General features: G+C 47.1%; 1 long non-coding RNA gene across 1 annotated transcript in view; it reads right to left on the bottom strand.

The window, feature by feature from the left end:
- LOC143785870 (uncharacterized) overlaps positions 1–13,171 on the bottom strand; it is a 38,766-nt gene extending 25,595 nt beyond the window's left edge. The window contains exons 1-2 of the long non-coding RNA XR_013218129.1: positions 13,066–13,171; positions 373–580 (exon numbers count right to left, since the gene is read on the bottom strand). This is a non-coding gene — a long non-coding RNA (uncharacterized LOC143785870). The remainder of the gene's footprint in view (positions 1–372; positions 581–13,065) is intronic.
- Between the last annotated feature and the right edge of the window lie 5,318 nt (positions 13,172–18,489).

Raw genomic sequence — 18,489 nt, 5'->3', positions numbered from 1 at the left:
CTCATCAGAAAAGCAAATAACCAATTGCAGCAACTTAGTGTTACCAGCAGATGGCATGAAACATTTATAGGTGTAAAGTGCTTGTTCTTATAGAAACCATCGGACACAAACAATGAAGATCACTGTAGTATACTGAGATAACCATGTGTTTAGAAATTAAACATAACTATCATCATCATTGAACCTCATTAATAATACATACATGGGTGCAATTGTTTTAAATCTTATTAAGTAGACAAGAAGACATATTGCTGATTAGTGCAATGATTAAAATTATATCTGCGCATGTCAGATGTCATTAGCTGGCTATCTATCATGAATACGTTACTTGTAAATGCTAGCTGAAAAAATGATAAACGACTTTTAGCATACCTGTTTGGTAAACCGCTGCGTAAACAGAGTGTAGGGAGCTCCTGCCTTCTGCCTCGACGCGCACTTTTCGCCCAGCTTCTTTGGGGACCGATGTTCGCGAATGTCCCTAATGTTCGTCAAACATGTTCGTTGTACATACTGAACCCCACTGAATTCAATTGGAGGCAAAACCAAACGCATAGATAACACCTTCAGGTGGGCCAAAAAGCTGCCAAAAGAGCTCAAATTAGGGTGAGACACCAGGAAAATGGCATAAATTGACCGAGATTGCAAATAGTATAATTAGGTAGCATGGAGGCCTGGGACAGGGCCAAGACCAGCATTTCTGGCTGAAACATTGATTAGCAACAGGTGGAGGAGTGACAGGTGTAGGCCTGGTGCTCTGAGATGTCTGCCAAATTCAGGCAACACACATGAAGGAGATCTAACTTGGAGTCCAAACATATCTAAAAATTAGAGGTGCACACCAGGAAAAGTGACAAATTGACCCAGAGTAGAAATTTGATAATAGCACAGCAGCAGTCAGGCATGGGCCATGCATGAAGTATCGGGGTCTGGGCCAGCATTTACAGCTTAGAGGTTAAAGGTACTGTCACACTAAACGATATCGCTAGCGATCCGTGACGTTGCAGCGTCCTGGCTAGTGATATCGTTTAGTTTGACACGCAGCAGCGATCAGGATCCTGCTGTGATGTCGCTGGTCGCTGAATAAAGTCCAGAACTTTATTTGGTCGTCCGATCGCTGTGTATCGTTGTGTTTGACAGCAAAAGCAACGATACCAGCGATATTTTACACTGGTAACCAGGGTAAACATCGGGTTACTAAGCGCAGGGCCGCGCTTAGTAACCCGATGTTTACCCTGGTTACCAGCGTAAAATGTAAAAAAAACAAACAGTACATACTCACATGCGTCCCCCGGCGTCCGCTTCCCACACTGACTGAGCGCCGTAAAATGAAAGTGAAAGTACAGCACAGCGGTGACGTCACCGCTGTGCCCTGCTACTGCCGGCGCTCAGTCATTGCAGGAAGCGGACGCCGGGGGACGCATGTAAGTATGTACTGTTTGTTTTTTTTACATTTTACGCTGGTAACCAGGGTAAACATCGGGTTACTAAGCGCGGCCCTGCGCTTAGCAACCCGATGTTTACCCTGGTTACCCGGGGACCTCGGCATCGTTGGTCGCTGGAGAGCGGTCTGTGTGACAGCTCTCCAGCGACCAAACAGCGACGCTGCAGCGATCGGCATCATTGTCGCTATCGCTGCAGTGTCGCTTAGTGTGACGGTACCTTAAGTTTCAATTAAGATGAGGTGGGTGAGGGATCTGTGTAAGCCTTCTTTGCTGGGAGCTCTGATACCTCATGCAACAGCTCAAAGTGCTTCTCTGCTCAGCTACACTCAGGTGGCAGAAATATCAGCTTTGTAGACTCCTATTGGTATAAAGATTAAGGAAAGTAACACAGCTTGTTGACTTAATGTAAGTGCAGGCCTGCCTGTCTGGGAGCAATACTGCTACAGGCAACACACATGAAGGAGACTCCACATTTCAAAAAATTATTGCCACACATCACTAAAGTGGCATCAATTTCCTCAGAGTAGAAACCGTAAATTAGGCCTGTGACACAACATCCATTACAGGCAACCCGCCAGATGAAGACCCAGCTTGAAGTCTCCACATTTCAAAAAATTGTAACATCAGCAGCAACAGCAACAGCAGGCACAGAAGCCATGGCAAAAGCTTCACAGGCTGCAATAATGCGTGATCAATGCATCACAATAAAAATGACACCATCGCCTAGTCTGCCCAGTCTAAGACTGGGTTGCAGAAGTCATTGGAGATCCACAACTTGTTCATCTTGATGAAAGTTAGGAGGTCTACACTTTCAGGGGACAGCCGAGTGCGCTTGTCCATCAGGACACCACCAGCAGCCCTGAAGACACGTTCTGAGAGAATGCTTGCTGCCGGACATGACAAAATCTTCAAGGTGTGACAGGCGAGCTCAGGCCACTCTTGAATTTTTGAAGACCAAAATTCAAAATGGTCAAATTCACCTGATGGTATTGATACTGAGCTCCAGATACTCCTGCACCATCCCCTCCAGTCCCTCACTCCACGTGTCAGACTTGTACTCTGTTCTGCTGGTGCGTGGTCTGGTCTAAAAAATGTGGGAAACAACTTACAGAATTTCCTTCTGCCATTTACATTGTTGCTGCTAATGTTTTTGCAATGACACCTCGATGTTCCCTGGGTTGGAAGTTTAGACCTGTGTTGCACACTGTGTGTCTAACTGCTGTCTTGGGGAAAACCACTCTTAAATTTGTCTACAAATGTGTTTCAATACTGCAGCAAGTGCACATCCCTCTCCGGGGGAGGAAGCATCTGGTAAAATTTACTATTGTACCGTTGATCTAACCAAGAGATAACCCAGTAGTCGGCGCTATTTCTAATGCTAACAATATGGGCATCATGTTGCAGATAGTGCAGCAAGAAGGTGCTCATGTGACTTGCGCTTCCATGAGGTCCAAGTCCATGGTGTGTTGGTGGAGGGGTAACACTCAAGGTTGCTTCCTCCGTGCCCTCCCGTCAACCACGGACAACAGAGAGGAGATCATTATCCTCTCTATCTTCTGACTATTGCGCACCCATCACTATAAGAGCCCCTCGATCGTTGTAATCCACCCTCCCATGGCACCCATCTGTGCGATGACAGTCCGGAACTTAGAGATTGTCAAGGATCCCGGGTGTAACTACTGCTGGGAGGCTACTCACCGCAGTAAGGGAGCCCAGCGCAAAATGGCGAAGAACTCACTGGGCAGCAAGCCGGACCTGAACTATGTGACAGAGGGGGAGTGGCCAGGGTTGGAGCCAGATGCCGGGGTGCAAAGGAGGCGAACAGCGCCAGAGAGTAGTCAAACGTGCCGAGGTCAATAACTGGGAGGTACTGGAGGGTGAGACAGAAGGGTAGTAAGGTGGAAGCCGGAGGTCAGAAAGCCGAGAAAATCAACAGACCAGATCGAGCACGGAGACCAAAGACCACAGTATGCACACGCACACCAGGGGTCAGGCACTCAGAGCGAAAGTATAATTGACAGAGAATCCTAGTCCAGAGTGGGTATAAATATCCCTCCCGGTTCCAAAAAGAGGCCACAACAATTAACCCTGAGAGGGCAGGGTATTAACCCTGTCCAAGCCATGACAGAGATCTTATTATCCGTTCCGCATCTTCCTCTGCTTCCATCTCTCTCTGACCACCACCTCCTCCTGCAGACTATTTTAAAACTGCACAGAGGGGTGAAGAGGTCCTTCATCTGTTCCCACTCCACAAGTGTGATTTGCACCCCATCAGTACTGTGTTTGCTCAGGCTATGCAAAAGGACCTAGTGCACCAGGGCTCATTGCTGCTGCCACAGTCGGTGCAAAATGTGCAGAGTGGAAGTCCACCATGTCTGTACATCGCATGTCAAATGGCTAACTGGTAGGCCGAAAGACCTCTGTAACGATGCAAGTCAATTACCTGCTGTGTGCGAATGATAGAAGTGAGCACACAGTGATCGTGATTTCTGCAGCAGTGCATCCAGGCTGGGATAGTGGCGGTGAAATTGCTCTACCGCCAGGTTGAGGACATGAGCCATGCAAGGCACATGTGTGAGATTGCCCTGGCGTATGTCCACCACCAGATTTGCACTCAGTGGAGACATCCTTTGCCCTAACTTGTCCTTGATAGCTGTCCGCAACTCTTGAGCTGTGTATCTGCGATCTCCAAGGCATATTAATTTAAACACTGCCTAATTGCAGTGAGCCCTGGCTGCGCAGTACAGGGTTAGGGGGGATTCTCTTTGCACTATTGGAACATGTGGTTTATTAAGGGAGAGGTTGAGGGTGCAGGTGGACGCCCTAGAGGAGGTGGAGAAGGTAGAAGCAGCGGAGGAAGTGTTAGATACAGAGGTTTGTCCCGTAAGCCTTGGATTCCAAGACATGTGGAGCAGTCCCTTGCCCCCCTGCCCGCAAAGCCACCTCAGTCACCCAGTTCCCAGTCAGCCAGATTTAATTCCCCTGGCCATGTTTGCTTGTTTGTGTGTCAGTGGTGGAATGCACCCTGGCAGACATAGATATTTTCAAGGAACGGGTGATGTTGTCTGTGACATGCTGGTGTAGCACAGGCGCAGCTTTCTTAGAGAAATAATGGCAACTGGGCAACTGGTAGTAGGGGACTAACTTGGCCATCAGCTTTTGGAAACTGTATGTATCCACCAGGTAGAAAGGCAGCATTTACGCGGTCAACAGAATGGAGATGGTGGAGTTAAAGCTCTTACCATTGGCATGTGTAGGAGGAAACATTCTTTTACGTGACCACAACTGCGGGACCGAGAGCTGTGCTGCTGTGAGTATGGAGAACAGGATGGCTGGACTGTGAGTGAGGCGCAGGTGGAAATGTTATGGTGGTTTGAGAAAGGTGTGGTGTGCTCTGTGAAACAAAAACAGCAGACATCTTTATTTCCATAATAGCTGATGGGTCATCACTCACCCTGACTATGTAGGGTCAAACAAGTGGAGATTCTGTGTCCAGAGACCTGTGCGAAAACACTTGCCATTGTGATGGAGGAGGAAGAAGGAACAGATGCGGTTGATGGGACGGCCTGTGGTTGGCGAGTCTCGCTGGTCCGCATTTTAACGCAGTGAGAATCTCAGAGTAAGGTATGCATGTAGTAGTCAAATTATTGCAATTTTTGCTTGTACTGAGTCTCACAAACGAGTTAGATTTGGAAATGTGTCCTCCTGCCTGCCCCACAGTATTAACACAAACGAGGTAGATGCTGGAAGGTCGAATTCACACATGTTCCTATCTAGTTGAAGTAGCTGACAATAAAATTCCTTTCTAACTATCTGACCACTTGCAGCAGGATCAGCCTTTCGGCGCTGTTACATTGAAAAAATGGCACTACCAAAACAACATGTCTTTTTTTATATGAAGAGGAACTTGTGACTTCAGCAGCCAATGACTGAAGCCTTTGTTTATGGACATCATGGATGATTTCTGCACCCTGATTGGCTGCCGGAATCTCCACACGTTAAGTTAATTAAAAAAAGAACAGTCCGCAGCTCCTCTGATCTCTCGCCACCTTCTCCCTTCATAAAGCATGTACCCCACCTCTGACCACACAGCACCACTATCCTAGCCAAAGTCCTAATAAAAGCATTAGTGAAAATGCGATCATTTACCGAACTGTGCCCGAATTTTTCCAACTTTGAGGAAAAATGCTCGAGAATCAAAACATGAATCAGAATGAGCTATGTTTGTACCGAATTTGAGATTGATGAACATTTTCCGAACAAGGTCACTCATCTCTAGTTTCCACTGTACTGTTTAGGCACATCAGGGGCTGTTCGAACGTGACATGGCATCTGCTAATTATTTCAGCAAATTTGGCATTCATTAAGTCAAATGGCGCTCCTTCCCTTCCAAGCTCTGCTGTACGCCCAAACAGTAGTTTTCCCCACATACTGTATGAGGTATCGGCATACTCAAGAGAAATTGCAAAACAAATTGTATGGTGCAATTTCTCTTGTTATTTTTATGAAAACTCAAAATTTGGGGCTAAAATCATTCTTGTGGGAAAAATGTGATTTTTTTATTTTCATGGCTCAACTTTATAAACTTCTGAGAAGCACCTGGGGGTTCAAGGTGCTCAATACACGTCTAAATAAATTCCCAAAGGGGTCTAGTTTCCAAAATGGTATCACTTGTGGCGAGTTTCCACTGTTTAGGAACATCAGGGGCTCTACAAACATGACATGTCATCCGCTAATTACACCAGCAAATTTTACATTCAAAAAGTCAAATGGCGCTCTTTGCCTTCTAAGCCCTGCCATGCGCCCAAGTGGCTTTCCTCCAGATATTGGGTTTCAGCAGGAGACATTGCACAACAAATTTTGGTGGCAAATTTTTCCTGCTACCCTTGTGAAACTGAAAAAAAAATGTGTCTAAAAGAAAATTTTTGTGAAAAAAAATGAAATGTTTATTTTTTCTTTCCACATTGCTTTATTTTCTGTGAAGCACCTGAAGGGTTAATAAACTTCTTGAATGTGGTTTTGAGCACCTTGAGGAGTGCAGTTTTTAGCATGGTGTCACTTTTGGCTATTTTCTTTCATATAGACCCCTCAAAGTCACTTCAAATGTGAGGTGGTCCCTAAAAAAATGGTTTTGTACATTTTGTTATAAAAATGAGAAATTGCTGGTCAACTTTTAACCCTTATAACTTCTTAACAAAAAAAGTGTGGTTCCAAAATTGTGCTGATGTAAAGTAGACATGTGGGAAATGTTATTTATTAACTATTTTGTGTTACATGACTCTGGGAGGGGGGAATGAGTAGTGTTCACAGAGTCTGGTATTTGCAGCGTAGCTATATAAATTCTTGTGGGATGAGGGAAAAAACCCGCTCTGACAGAACACTAGTGGCAGGGCAGGCCAGGACGTCCAAGGTGTAGAGAGCCAGTTCATGCCTCGTGTCCAACTTGGATACCCAATAATTAGAAGGCACAGAGGAATCACCGAGGACGTTGGTACGGTCAGCAAGGTACTCCCTCAGCATCTTCCCAAACATTGCACTCCCAGTGACAGTACCCGCATTGCCTTTTCTGCGGCATTCTTTGCTGCTCCATTCCACCCCTTGGTCCTGCCGTGGGTTCAGCACTAAAGTTGTGAACAATTAAAAAAAGTTGATAAGTCTGCGCTATTTTCTCGACTTTAAGCACGATGTTGGGACCTTGATGTCTCCAATTTCTTCACCAGTAAGATTGTTAGGCTAGGTTCACATTAGCGTTTCTGTGCGCAGCATATCATCTGCATGCACAAACGCATGCTTGCGCCTCCACATCTTATGCATGATGCCAAAAAAACACTGCGTGTGCATGCATTTAAATGCGTTTTGCCATGCGTTTTCGTTGTTTATGCGCATGGTGGAGGCGGTGACATCATTTCCTGGACATGCACAGTCTGAAGTACACATGCGTATCGAACGCATGCGTATGCATGTCCTTGCGTACCAATGCATTTCCATAGACAATGCGCTGTTTTGACGCAATTGTCCCCATGCGCATGATTGCGCAATATTTGACGCCTAAAAAAAATGCAACACGTTGCGTTTGCCGGACACCGTGAAACGATGCATGCATATTAATTTGCATGCAAATGCATGTCTCTGTGTGCACCATGTTAAAGATATTTACGCATGACGCATGAGGATGTATGCGGATCATACGCTGCGCACAGAAACGGTAATGTGAACCCGGCCTTAGCTTCTACTGGGTTATGAGATAAGGCTCTACCTTTGATGAAATTACAAATAAGGGAATACATTAGAGTGGAATTGAATTCTACATTACCTGAATGCTCCAAAAATCTGTGTTCTCCAAATTGCAGATTTTTCTATTCCTCATGGATTTTATCATCACTGCTGCTTATACTGAAATCCCAAGGTTTCTGGCAGTGAGCCAGCATTCTGCTCTGCTGAGGCTTGGGATGACTCTACAAATGTGTGTGCAAGGTCATGGTGCACCTCGATATGTAATGACATTGTGCCCTAATTGTGCACCTGTGCAGAATCTTCCCTGGCTTCATCAGAGCCGGGATTTCAGCACAGACAGCAGGGATCAGAATATGCGTTGAGGACCGGACCGGTGGGGCCGGAGAGGTGAGCGGTGAGGTAAGTATAAGGATTTTTATAATTTTTTTTAATGTTATGTTTAATATTACGCTCTAAGCTCTGCAAAGACCCCAAACCAGGAAAAACTGCACAAATTGGCGAATTTGAAATTTCCCTGATCCCCTCATCGTTAGATGCAACCCATCTGGTATTGTACCTTGTACTTAGGTTTATAGAGTTTTGCCTTCTGGCTCTGTTACAGGACCCCACCTTGGCATTTTCCTTACAAACTAATTGGTTATTGTCGGTATTTAAAGTGAATTCTACTACAATTAGGAATTCAGCACATTTTTCACAGCCCATCTGCTATGAGTAACTCTGGCTTGAATGAACTGCAATTATCTCTTTTTTCCAGCTCAGTGATTTTGAGCATTGATGATACCTCTCAGTCATGGCCATCTTGTAACTTGGTCTTCAAGGCCTTCAGAAATGTTGAGCTGACGATTAGAGATGAGCGAACTTGTTCAGAATAAGTTCGCCAACCTCAAATTCGGCAAGAACCTTGAACATTCGGATTTGTGTTAATGTTCCGCAGCATTTTCCTCAAACTCGTCAAAATTAAGCCAAAGTTAGATAAATGATCAATTTTCCAATAATGCTTTTGTGAAGACTTTGGCTTGGATAGTGGTGCTGTTTGATGAGCGAGGGGGACATGTTTGATGAAGGGAGGTGGTGACGAGAGGTCAGATGAGTGGCGGACTATTATTCTTTTTTTTTTTTTATTAACTTAATGTGTGGAAATTCCGGAAGCCTAATAAGGGCACAGAAACCATCCACAACGTCCACACACAAGGACTTCTGTCATTGGCTGCCTAAGTTACATGTCCCTCTCCATATAAAAATTGGACATGTGGCTTCTGGTCTATGAACTCTGGGTGTGATACTGGAGCCTTATACCAGAGGAAGAGGTGCCCGCCAGCATTGCGGTGTGCCAAAAGCAGCCAAACCAGACTCCGCTGATGCGGCCAAAAGAACACTTCTTGAGGCAGTCAGTTTTGTGGCACCACCCTCTGAAGAGGCCGTTCCAGTTCCAGCAATTGTGTAGCAAGCTGTTGGAATGGACGCAGAATCTCCGTAAGAGAAAGAAGAATCTGGAGGGGCAACAGCCAGACTAGTAGAGGTGAGCTAATTTTCACTATATGGTGACCTAGTAATAATAAGAACTGATCCACCACAATAGTATTAGATAGATAAAAATCATTTTTATTAATTAATATTAAAATCAAAAACAAAAAGTAAACATAAAAGGAAGGGTGCTCAATCCTACAACGAGGGACTATACAGCCATAGAGTCTTCCTAAAAATTCTATGGGCTATTAATAGAGTAAATACGATTTATTCACACTGAAGCAGAAATAGCATAATGACTATAAGGTATAAGCTAACTGGGCATTTCCATATAGCTGGGTGCCTAAATATTTGACCCTTATTATTTTAATGTATAAAGTGCTATAGTGCTGCAGCTATAAATATATGTAAAACTACACTATTACCTTATGTATAGCCACGTGGAATTCTCTCGGCGTCCCTCTTCCCCGACGCGCGTTTCACAACTGCTTCTTCGGGAGGCGTGTCAGGGCAGGGGGTGTGCCGGTTTAAATAGTATGCACTGCGATGTTAATTTGCTGCTGCCTGTTTGTGTAAGAGGAAAGAAAACTATGTGTCTGGACTGCACATGCGCCCGTGTGTAATTGCGTATGGACAGGGCATATGTCCTAATGTTGAGATAGCTGTACTTCCGTATGGACACCGGAAACCACATATGAAGTGGCAAATGTGGGCCTCATGCGCATTCGCCTAAGTGGTAGACTTATAATGAACCCAATATGTTCAGCAGTACATTCGGCGCATGCGCCGTCCTAACGGCACCTGAGACAAAAGGGGGTATTGACTGCCACCGGTCACACGGTCGGAAGCCCCAGATCATCTGTTTAGAAGACGTAGGAGCACCACTCGCAACTGACCGCCAGCCGCCAATCCCACAGGTCCATGGGCAGCGCATGCGTACCACTGCTAAAAGATATATGGGGCAGAAGTGCCCAAGCTGGAAATTTACTGGAAGAAGATGTGATTCTATTCATCCCCACTAGAGTGTACCCCTAGCCATCCTCTGAAAAGTCTGTGGTGGGAATGTCTAGCAGGGTATGATGACGTAGTGGAGGGGAGGAATTGGATGGATATTTAATATCTATATTAGGGAGTGGCTGGAAGGTTCAAACTTAGACTGCCGCATGACCAGGTAGGAAGCCCAGACAAAGGGCCGAGTGCTAGAATTTGATATTAAGTGAGGCTTCAGTTTCTTAGAGAAAAAAGAGACCAAAGACCGTATTTATGTGATCAGAAGCACTGTCAAGTGGAGGTACCTTCCCCCTTTGGCTACACAGTCTCTACCCCGGGGAGATGGTCGAATTCATAAAGTGCTGGTGCCAAAAACGGTGGTATGCAGTGGCATTTGTCCGGCCCTTCATGGTCAGTTTTTTTTTACTCTGGCTGGTCACGAGGAGAGGTTGATCTGCAGCAGCTAATAATTCTATGAGCCTGTGTTTGGGCTCTATCTGGTGAGTAAAATCTGATTAGAGGTATCTCTTATCTCAAAGTAAAAAAAGTTGTGGGTAAAGAAGCAGCTTGAATAGACTTATCTCGTATTCAAAAGAGTATTCTGCTTCAAAACAATGACCACCTGATACATACCTATTGATTTCCAAAAAATGTCTACACAGGGATCCCTTACTTTGCAGATCCAAATATTGCACTTATTATTTAAACACACCCAATGATATTATTAAATGCCCTACGGAGTATAAATCAGAAATAGTAAAGACACAATTCCAATAGGACACAAATCTAAATACCTAAACGCTGACAAAATGTGTACAATTCATCATAACAGATCGAATCAAGGACCCACAATCGATCCAAGAAAAAAAAGTCTCCCATCAATCGCCTTACACATAGCCTCCACCCGGAAAAAATATCACAGGGGGCCGGTATCAGAGAAAATAGAAAGTCAATACTTATCAGCGGGAGGTAGAAGAAGGACCCGACGCGTTTCCCCCTCCAAGTTGTTGAGGGTTCATCAGGGGTCAAAAACAACGGTCACATTACCCCATGGCCGAGAGATCAATGCAGTGTGCGGCCAGACACCCACAAGGCCAGATGAGTCTGTAATAGCCAAATTGGTTAGATCTTTGTTTTTGATTTTTGTTTTGATATGCCTTTTGTAACGTTTTCTGCTGGACTGCAGATGCTGGTGCATCTGTGGGTGTCTGATACCCTTAATAACAGATACTGTTATTTTTAGGGACACTGGTGGTTTCTGGGGTCCTTATCAAAAAGGACCAGTCTTAGTAGAAATTTTAAAAAGTTATGGACTGTGCTCAGGACTGTATTGTTGGTCTTCTGGGGCCCTTAACCTATAGGAGCCAATCAGTGGAGGAGAAGACATCTATATTAAGCCTTCAGTCCTGATCGATTTACTGTGTTTTATTGTGTATACGCTCACCCTTCTTAAAGGTCCTGGATGGTCACGGATGACCATCATTAAAGAATGGAGGAGTGTGAGGGGTTAGAGGATGGCATTCCACCTCTATAACAACTCCCAATGTTTTATTTAAGTTAGTTAAGTAATAGGAAGAGAGAAGTACAGATACCCTATGGTTAAGGTGATCAGAACCTGGGGGGGTGTTTGGATGAAAAGAGCAGAAAGGAAGAGGAAGCAAATAAGAAGAACTTCATCAGTGGCAGCAAAATACTTTTAGCAGGCGAGTTGCTGAAGGGGATGTATTGCCAGGAACTTTGGTAGAGTCCCTAAAGGTCTCTGGGGAATGAATAAGTGTCAGACAGGTCTTTGAAGCTGCAGTTCTGAGAAGAGATGAGTCAGCAAGGATGGGGACACATTCAGTATGGTAGCAGCCACACGTGCATCATTATGTGGTTCCCGAAAAGTAGCCTGAAGGGTAATGGTCACTGGAAGAGCTAGCTATATTTAGAAAGGTTGAAGGTCTTTAACATGTTCTTTAATTTATCAGCTATGCCGCTGAAAAATGTTTATTGAAGACATAATAATAATATCTTTATTTATATAGTGCTAACATATTCCACAGCGCTTTACTGTTTGCACACATTATCATCGCCAGGGCCGTATTTGCCACTAGGCACTTGAGGGCACGTGCCTAGGGCGGTAAGATGCGGGGGGGGCGGCACCTGAGCAAGGCAAGGTGTTTTTTTTTTTTTGTTTTTTTTTAAATAGTCCGGGTCCGCCCGCCCTCCTTCCCTCCCATCTCCCGCCCTCCTTCCCTCCCTTCTCCCGCCCTCCCTTCTCCCGCCCTCCTAAGTCTTATGGCTGCTGCGGGGGTGTCAGATACAGCGCGCCGCCCTCATGTGTAATGCACAGGGATCCGGTGTTCTGAAATTTATCGGCATGTCGTAGATAGTAGGGATGGGCGAGGCTACGGAGTCACGTGGCGCAAACTGACCAATCACGGCCAAGCAACAGCTGAAGATGCAGGGTGGAGAGAAGAGGAGCTCTGGGCGGCAACATGCCTGAAAATTTCAGGGACGGGCGTGAGTATGGCACCTGGGGGCCTGGTTAAAACCACAATAGTGAGGGAGGGGGCGTGACAAAGGGAGGGGGGCGTTACTATGCTCAGAAATTTCAGGGCGTCCCCCTCCCTTTGTCACGCCCCCTCCCTCACTATTGTGGTTTTAACCAGGCCCCCAGGTGCCATACTCACGCCCGTCCCTGAAATTTTCAGGCATGTTGCCGCCCAGAGCTCCTCTTCTCTCCACCCTGCAGCTTCAGCTGTTGCTTGGCCGTGATTGGTCAGTTTGCGCCACGTGACTCCGTAGCCTCGCCCATCCCTACTATCTACGACATGCCGACAAATTTCAGAACACCGGAAACAAGTCACAGTGCAAGCCCTACCCCCTCCTCGCTGAGGCGCCAAGTTCAGTTTCTGCCTCATAGTCCTGTGTCGGGCCGCCCACCCACCTGTCTTCCGGCTGCTGTGGGAGTATCGGATCCCACCAGGGGCAGGCTGGGCTGGGGCGCAGGGTTCAGATGCCCCTGGGACGGTCCCCCAGCTTCTGGCTGCTTGCAGGGTTAAAGGCTGGGTGTCGGCAGCTGCATCCCTGCACTACAGACACGCCCACTCTGTGTGCAGTCAGTGTCTGCCGAACTCACCTGACTGGAAGGAGGAGATCCAGAGTGGCACAGCGTCCCCAGTCCACATCGCAGCTGGTTAGGACGGTCCTGGGGTCTGACAGGTAGTGGAGAACACTGGGCCAGAGCCAGACCTCGGCTTGAAGTGAGGCACTCATGCCGGCACACTGCTGCGGGGTTATCCTGCTGAGGCTCTGCTCTACTGCTCACTGGAGACTGCTGAGCTCTGGTGGCACTGGCTTGTGATGGGTGTGTGCAGTCTGTGTGTGTGCCTACTGTGCCCCCCTGTGCAGTCTGTGTGTGTGCCTACTGTGCCCCCCTGTGCAGTCTGTGTGTGTGCCTACTGTGCCCCCCTGTGCAGTCTGTGTGTGTGCCTACTGTGTCCCCCTGTGCAGTCTGTGTGTGTGCCTACTGTGCCCCCCTGTGCAGTCTATGTATGTGTGCCTACTGTGCCCCCCTGTGCAGTCTGTGTGTGCCTACTGTGCCCCCTGTGCAGTCTGTGTGTGCCTACTGTGTCCCCCTGTGCAGTCTATGTATGTGTGCCTACTGTGCCCCCTGTGCAGTCTGTGTGTGTGTGTGTGTGTGTGTGTGTGTGTGTGTGTGTGTGTGTGTGTGTGTGTGTGTGTGCACATACATACACATGTCCCTGCCCTGTAATAGCGTCCCCGATCCAGTAATAGCGGTCTCCCGCCTTGTAAACAGGATCACAGGAGGCTGAGTCCCCTCCTCTGGAAGTCTGCAGTGGCAGAAGTGGGACAATGCAGCGGGCCCTGAATGGGAGGAGGGGGTGTCACATCCGTGCAATGCTGCGGGCCCAATGTTGGCGGTAAGAGCTAAGTGAAGCGCATTGCTTTCCTGCCGGCCATATTTCTGAAGCTGTGAGCCACCGAAGGTGGAGATTCGGATCTTGGTCCAGATGCGATCTCAGTCTGCACATGCGCCGCCTGTGGCGGCCGTCTTCCTGAATCCCTCCACAGGGAAAACAATGCACTTACGCTGTAGCCTGGAGCCCTCATTATCGTAGGAATGTCGGTTAATAAATTGTTTTTCTAAAGCTTTATAGTGTAGTTTTAGGTCAGAGAGGGATGCTAGGGATGAGCTAGCAAGGTGCAGGGACAGGTAGTGATGTCTACTTGCGGACATGTGCGGCACTTGTGGTGATACAAAAAACACTGCTAGCAACTTTTCTTTCCATTGCTGCAAGTACCGCATTTTCTGGATCACGGCAAAACCGCAAGTGCTGCACATGTCTGCAAGTCCCATAGGGAATGAATGAGGCCGAACACAGTGTTGCCGTAAGTGATCTGCTATGTGGCAGATGCAGAAAAACTGCCAGATCTTCCGCAAATGGCAAAAATCGCTGATGTGAAAGTAGCCTAAGGCTACTTTCACACTAGCGTTGTGCACTGCACGTCGCTATGCGTCGTTGCGGCGCACCGACGCTAGCGTTGAAAGCGCCGCACAACGGGGGCAGCGGATGCTGTTTTTCATCGCATCCGCTGGCCAATTGTGAGGTGCGGGGAGGCGGGGGCGGAGTTCCGGCCGCGCATGGCCGATCGGAAAAGACTTTCTCGACGCACCAAAAAACGTTACATGCAACGTTTTTTGGTGGCGACGCAACCGTCGCACTGCGTCGCTGATGCAAGTCAATGGAGAAAAAACGCATCCTGCAAGCACTTTTGCAGGATGCGTTTTTTCTGCAAAACGACGCATAGCGACGCAGTGCACGGCGCTAGTGTGAAATTAGCCTTAGTCACTGCCGACAGGGTCTGCATTAGTCATACTCACCAATGGGGGAGGCACCACGAAAAGTGCCTAGGGCAGCATAAACTCTAAATACGGCCCTGATCATCGCTGTCCCCGGTGGGGCTCACAATCTACATTCCCTATCAGTATGTTTTTAGAATGTGGGAGGAAACCGGAGGAAACCTGCGCAAACATGGGGAGAACATACAAACTCCTTGCAGATGTTGTCCTTGGTGGGATTTGAAGCCAAGACCCCAGCACTGCAATGATATCCACTGAGCCACCGTGCTGCCCCATACATGCCACTGTATTGTAATCAAGAGAAAGGCATCTCCTGCTGTTCTTTGTGTACAAGTCAAACTGCCATTTAAAGAAGATTTTGTTTTTATGGATGGGTGTAGTTTTCTGTTCATGCGGTCACAGTAATTGGAGTTGTGCAATGGGTCACAGACCAGAAGAGCTGGGAGTAGTGATGAGCGAGTGTACTTGTTACTCGAGTTTAGCCCACGGCTACTCCCCCATCCTGAACCAGGACTCCATTCACTTGAATGGGGGCTTGAACATCCAGTGTTTGCCACGCTGTCATGCATGACAATGCAGCAAACACGGCTTCTGATCGGCTGCAAAATCATCACCACCGGTCAGAGAGCCACGGTTCCACGCTGTCAAAAGACAGCGTGAGGGCACGGCTGTGATCAGAGGTATAAAGTTTACCTCCGGTCACTAGTGTCAGCTGATGGAACTACTGCTCCCATCAGCTGACGCCTGCTGCCACTAATAACAATAAGAGCGGGAGAGGCGGATGGGAGTATTCATCAGCCGACTCCTGTGCTGTAAATAATTAATGAAAAAAAATGGTGTCGGTTCCCCTGTATTTTTGATAACCAGCCAGGCAAAACTCACAGTGGGGGGCTGCAACCCTCAGCTGTCAGCTTAAGCAATGCTGGTTATCAAGAACAGAGGGTGTGGGGTCACCGTCATTTTTGACAACCAGCATTGCTATAGCAGACAACTGGGGGGCTGGTATTCTCAGGCTGGTAAGGGGCCATAGATATTGCCCCCACCAGCCTAAAAATAGCAGCCCGCAGCCGCCCAGAAAAAGCACATCTATTATATGCAAAAATTCTGGTGCTTTGCCTGGCTCTTCCCATTTGCCATATAGCAGTAGCAAGTGGGGTTCTTGTTTGTGGGGTTGATGTCACCTTTATATTGTCCAGTGACATCAGGCCCACAGATTAGTAATGGAGAGTTGTCTATAAGACACCTAGCCATTGGTAATCCTGTTGTTATATGGTAAATAAAGACACAGCCAGAATAAGTCTTTCATTTGAAATAAAACAAAGCATCGTGTTAGGGGTGGTGGAACGCACCAAATAATATAATGAGTGATAAGAGGTGCGTTCGCAGCCCGGGGTACACCATGCAGAGATGGAACCTTCTGCTAAGTAATGGCGGTATAACGTGTTGACACACGGGTTAGCTTCACCCGGTATGAAAAGGGAGACGAACCCTGTTACTTCACAGGGCCGCCAAGCCGCAGAGTGAGCACTAGAGCCAAGTCACAGAACTCTGCCCCAAGGACAGGGGGAAGAGTCTCTCTAGACCACTAGTGCTCGGTGCCACAACCGTGGTGCCAGGGGAAAACTAACTAATATTTACCACACGAGTGCGTACATCGCCGCACTGGCGAACGCCACTAACCACCCTGTCTAGGGCCAGGAAAGCGCACTGATTGCGCATGGCGCCGCACTGCCGGTCGCTGCTGGATAGATGCTGTAAGGATCGTGGTCTTGTGCTTGAAAAGCACTGTCTGGCGCTAGATTAGTCCATCAACAGTCAACAACTCAGCTTACCGCTGAACAGTGCTGGTTACTATGGCTGAACCTGGAGGAGCAGCAGTAACCAAACGCACAGCATCTGCCTGAGCCAGGTGCTGGGACCAATGTCTCTGCTGAGCAGGCTCCACTGCGGCAGGAGGAGAATGGGAGACCGCAGCAGAGGTGGTTCGAGATTCCCCCTGGGCTGTGTTGGGACCTTGACACTTAACACATAGTTTTACTTTTCTATTTAAAAATAACAAACACAGTTATACTCACGTAACGCCTACTTCCACTGAATCCCTCGTCTCCTGTCAGAAAACAGACTGCATTCCCAACCGGGCTGAACTGCTGTGACCTTGGTAAGATCCCTGCTAGTATCGTGAGAAAGTCTCACGGTGCAGAGGTGAGTTCACCACAGTTCAAATCCACCACAGTGAAATTCTCCTCGTGAACTACGATGAACTCGCTTCTTGACCATGAGATTTTCTCACGGTGCTAGTGGGCATCTTACCGAGGCCACCACAGTTCAGACCGGTTGAGAACGCAGCCTCAGTGACCTGCGGTAACCTCAGTTATGTCACTGTTAGTCACTGATGCTGCGCTCGCCGCAGCTCAGTCACCAGTGGTTCTCAGCCTGGATGGTCAAATCTTGGCACCATCCAGGTTGAAAGCTGTTTATCTCCAGACATGGATTATGTGGGACAGAACGAAGGACAGGTGAAGGGTATGGTTGTTTTTTATTTTTGTTTTATTACAGGAGACGAGGGATTCAGTAGAATAGGCATTAGGTGAGCATAACTGTTATTTTTAAATAAAAAAGTAAAAGCGTGTTTTTTTTTATTTCAAATAAATACTTTATTCTGGCTGTGTCTTTATTTACCATAGATATATAGGATTAGTAATGTATAGGTGTCTTATAGACGCCTCTCCATTACTAATCCATCAGCTTTATGTCACCGGACAATACAAAGGTGACATCAACCCCACAAATATGAATTCTACTTGACATTTCTAACAGATGTGTCTTTTCTAGCTGTGGGCTGCAATTTTTAGGCCAGAGAGGGCAATATCCATGGCCTCTTACCAGCCTGAGAATATCAGCCCCCAGCTGTCTACTTTAGCAAGGCTGGTTTTCAAAATGGAGGATATACCACATTGTTTTTTTTAATTATTTATTTAAATAATTAAAAAGATATGGCATGGGGATCCCTCTATTCTTGATAACCAGCCTTGCTGAAGCTAAGAGCTGAGATTTGCAGCTCCAGCTGTGAGTTTTGCCTGGCTGGTTATCAAAAATACAGGGGAATCCACACTGTTCTTTTTTCTAATTACTTATTTACAGTGCAGGAGCCGGCTAATGAATACACCCATCAGCCACTCCTGCTCTCACTGTTATTAGTGGCAGCAGGCGGCAGTTGGTTGGGAGCAGTAGTCCCATCAGCTGACACCAGTGACCGGAGGTGAAGTTTATACCCCTGATCACTGCTGTGCGCTCAAGCTGTCTTTTGACAGCGTGAGAACCGCGGCTGTCTTACTGGCGGTGATGATTTTGCTGCCGATCAGAAATGGTGTTTGCCATGAAAGGGCGACAAAATGTTTGGGGGGCCGAACCTGAACAGTTTCACTTCCTGGCGAAGTCCGTGTTCGGTGTTTGTGACCGAACAGTAGGTGTTCGGTATGAACGCCG

The sequence above is a fragment of the Ranitomeya variabilis genome, chromosome 7 (genome assembly GCF_051348905.1).
Source record: "Ranitomeya variabilis isolate aRanVar5 chromosome 7, aRanVar5.hap1, whole genome shotgun sequence".
NCBI lineage: Eukaryota > Metazoa > Chordata > Amphibia > Anura > Dendrobatidae > Ranitomeya > Ranitomeya variabilis.
The sequence above is the reverse complement of the archived record's forward strand: the minus strand, read 5'-3'. Positions and strand labels throughout refer to the sequence as shown.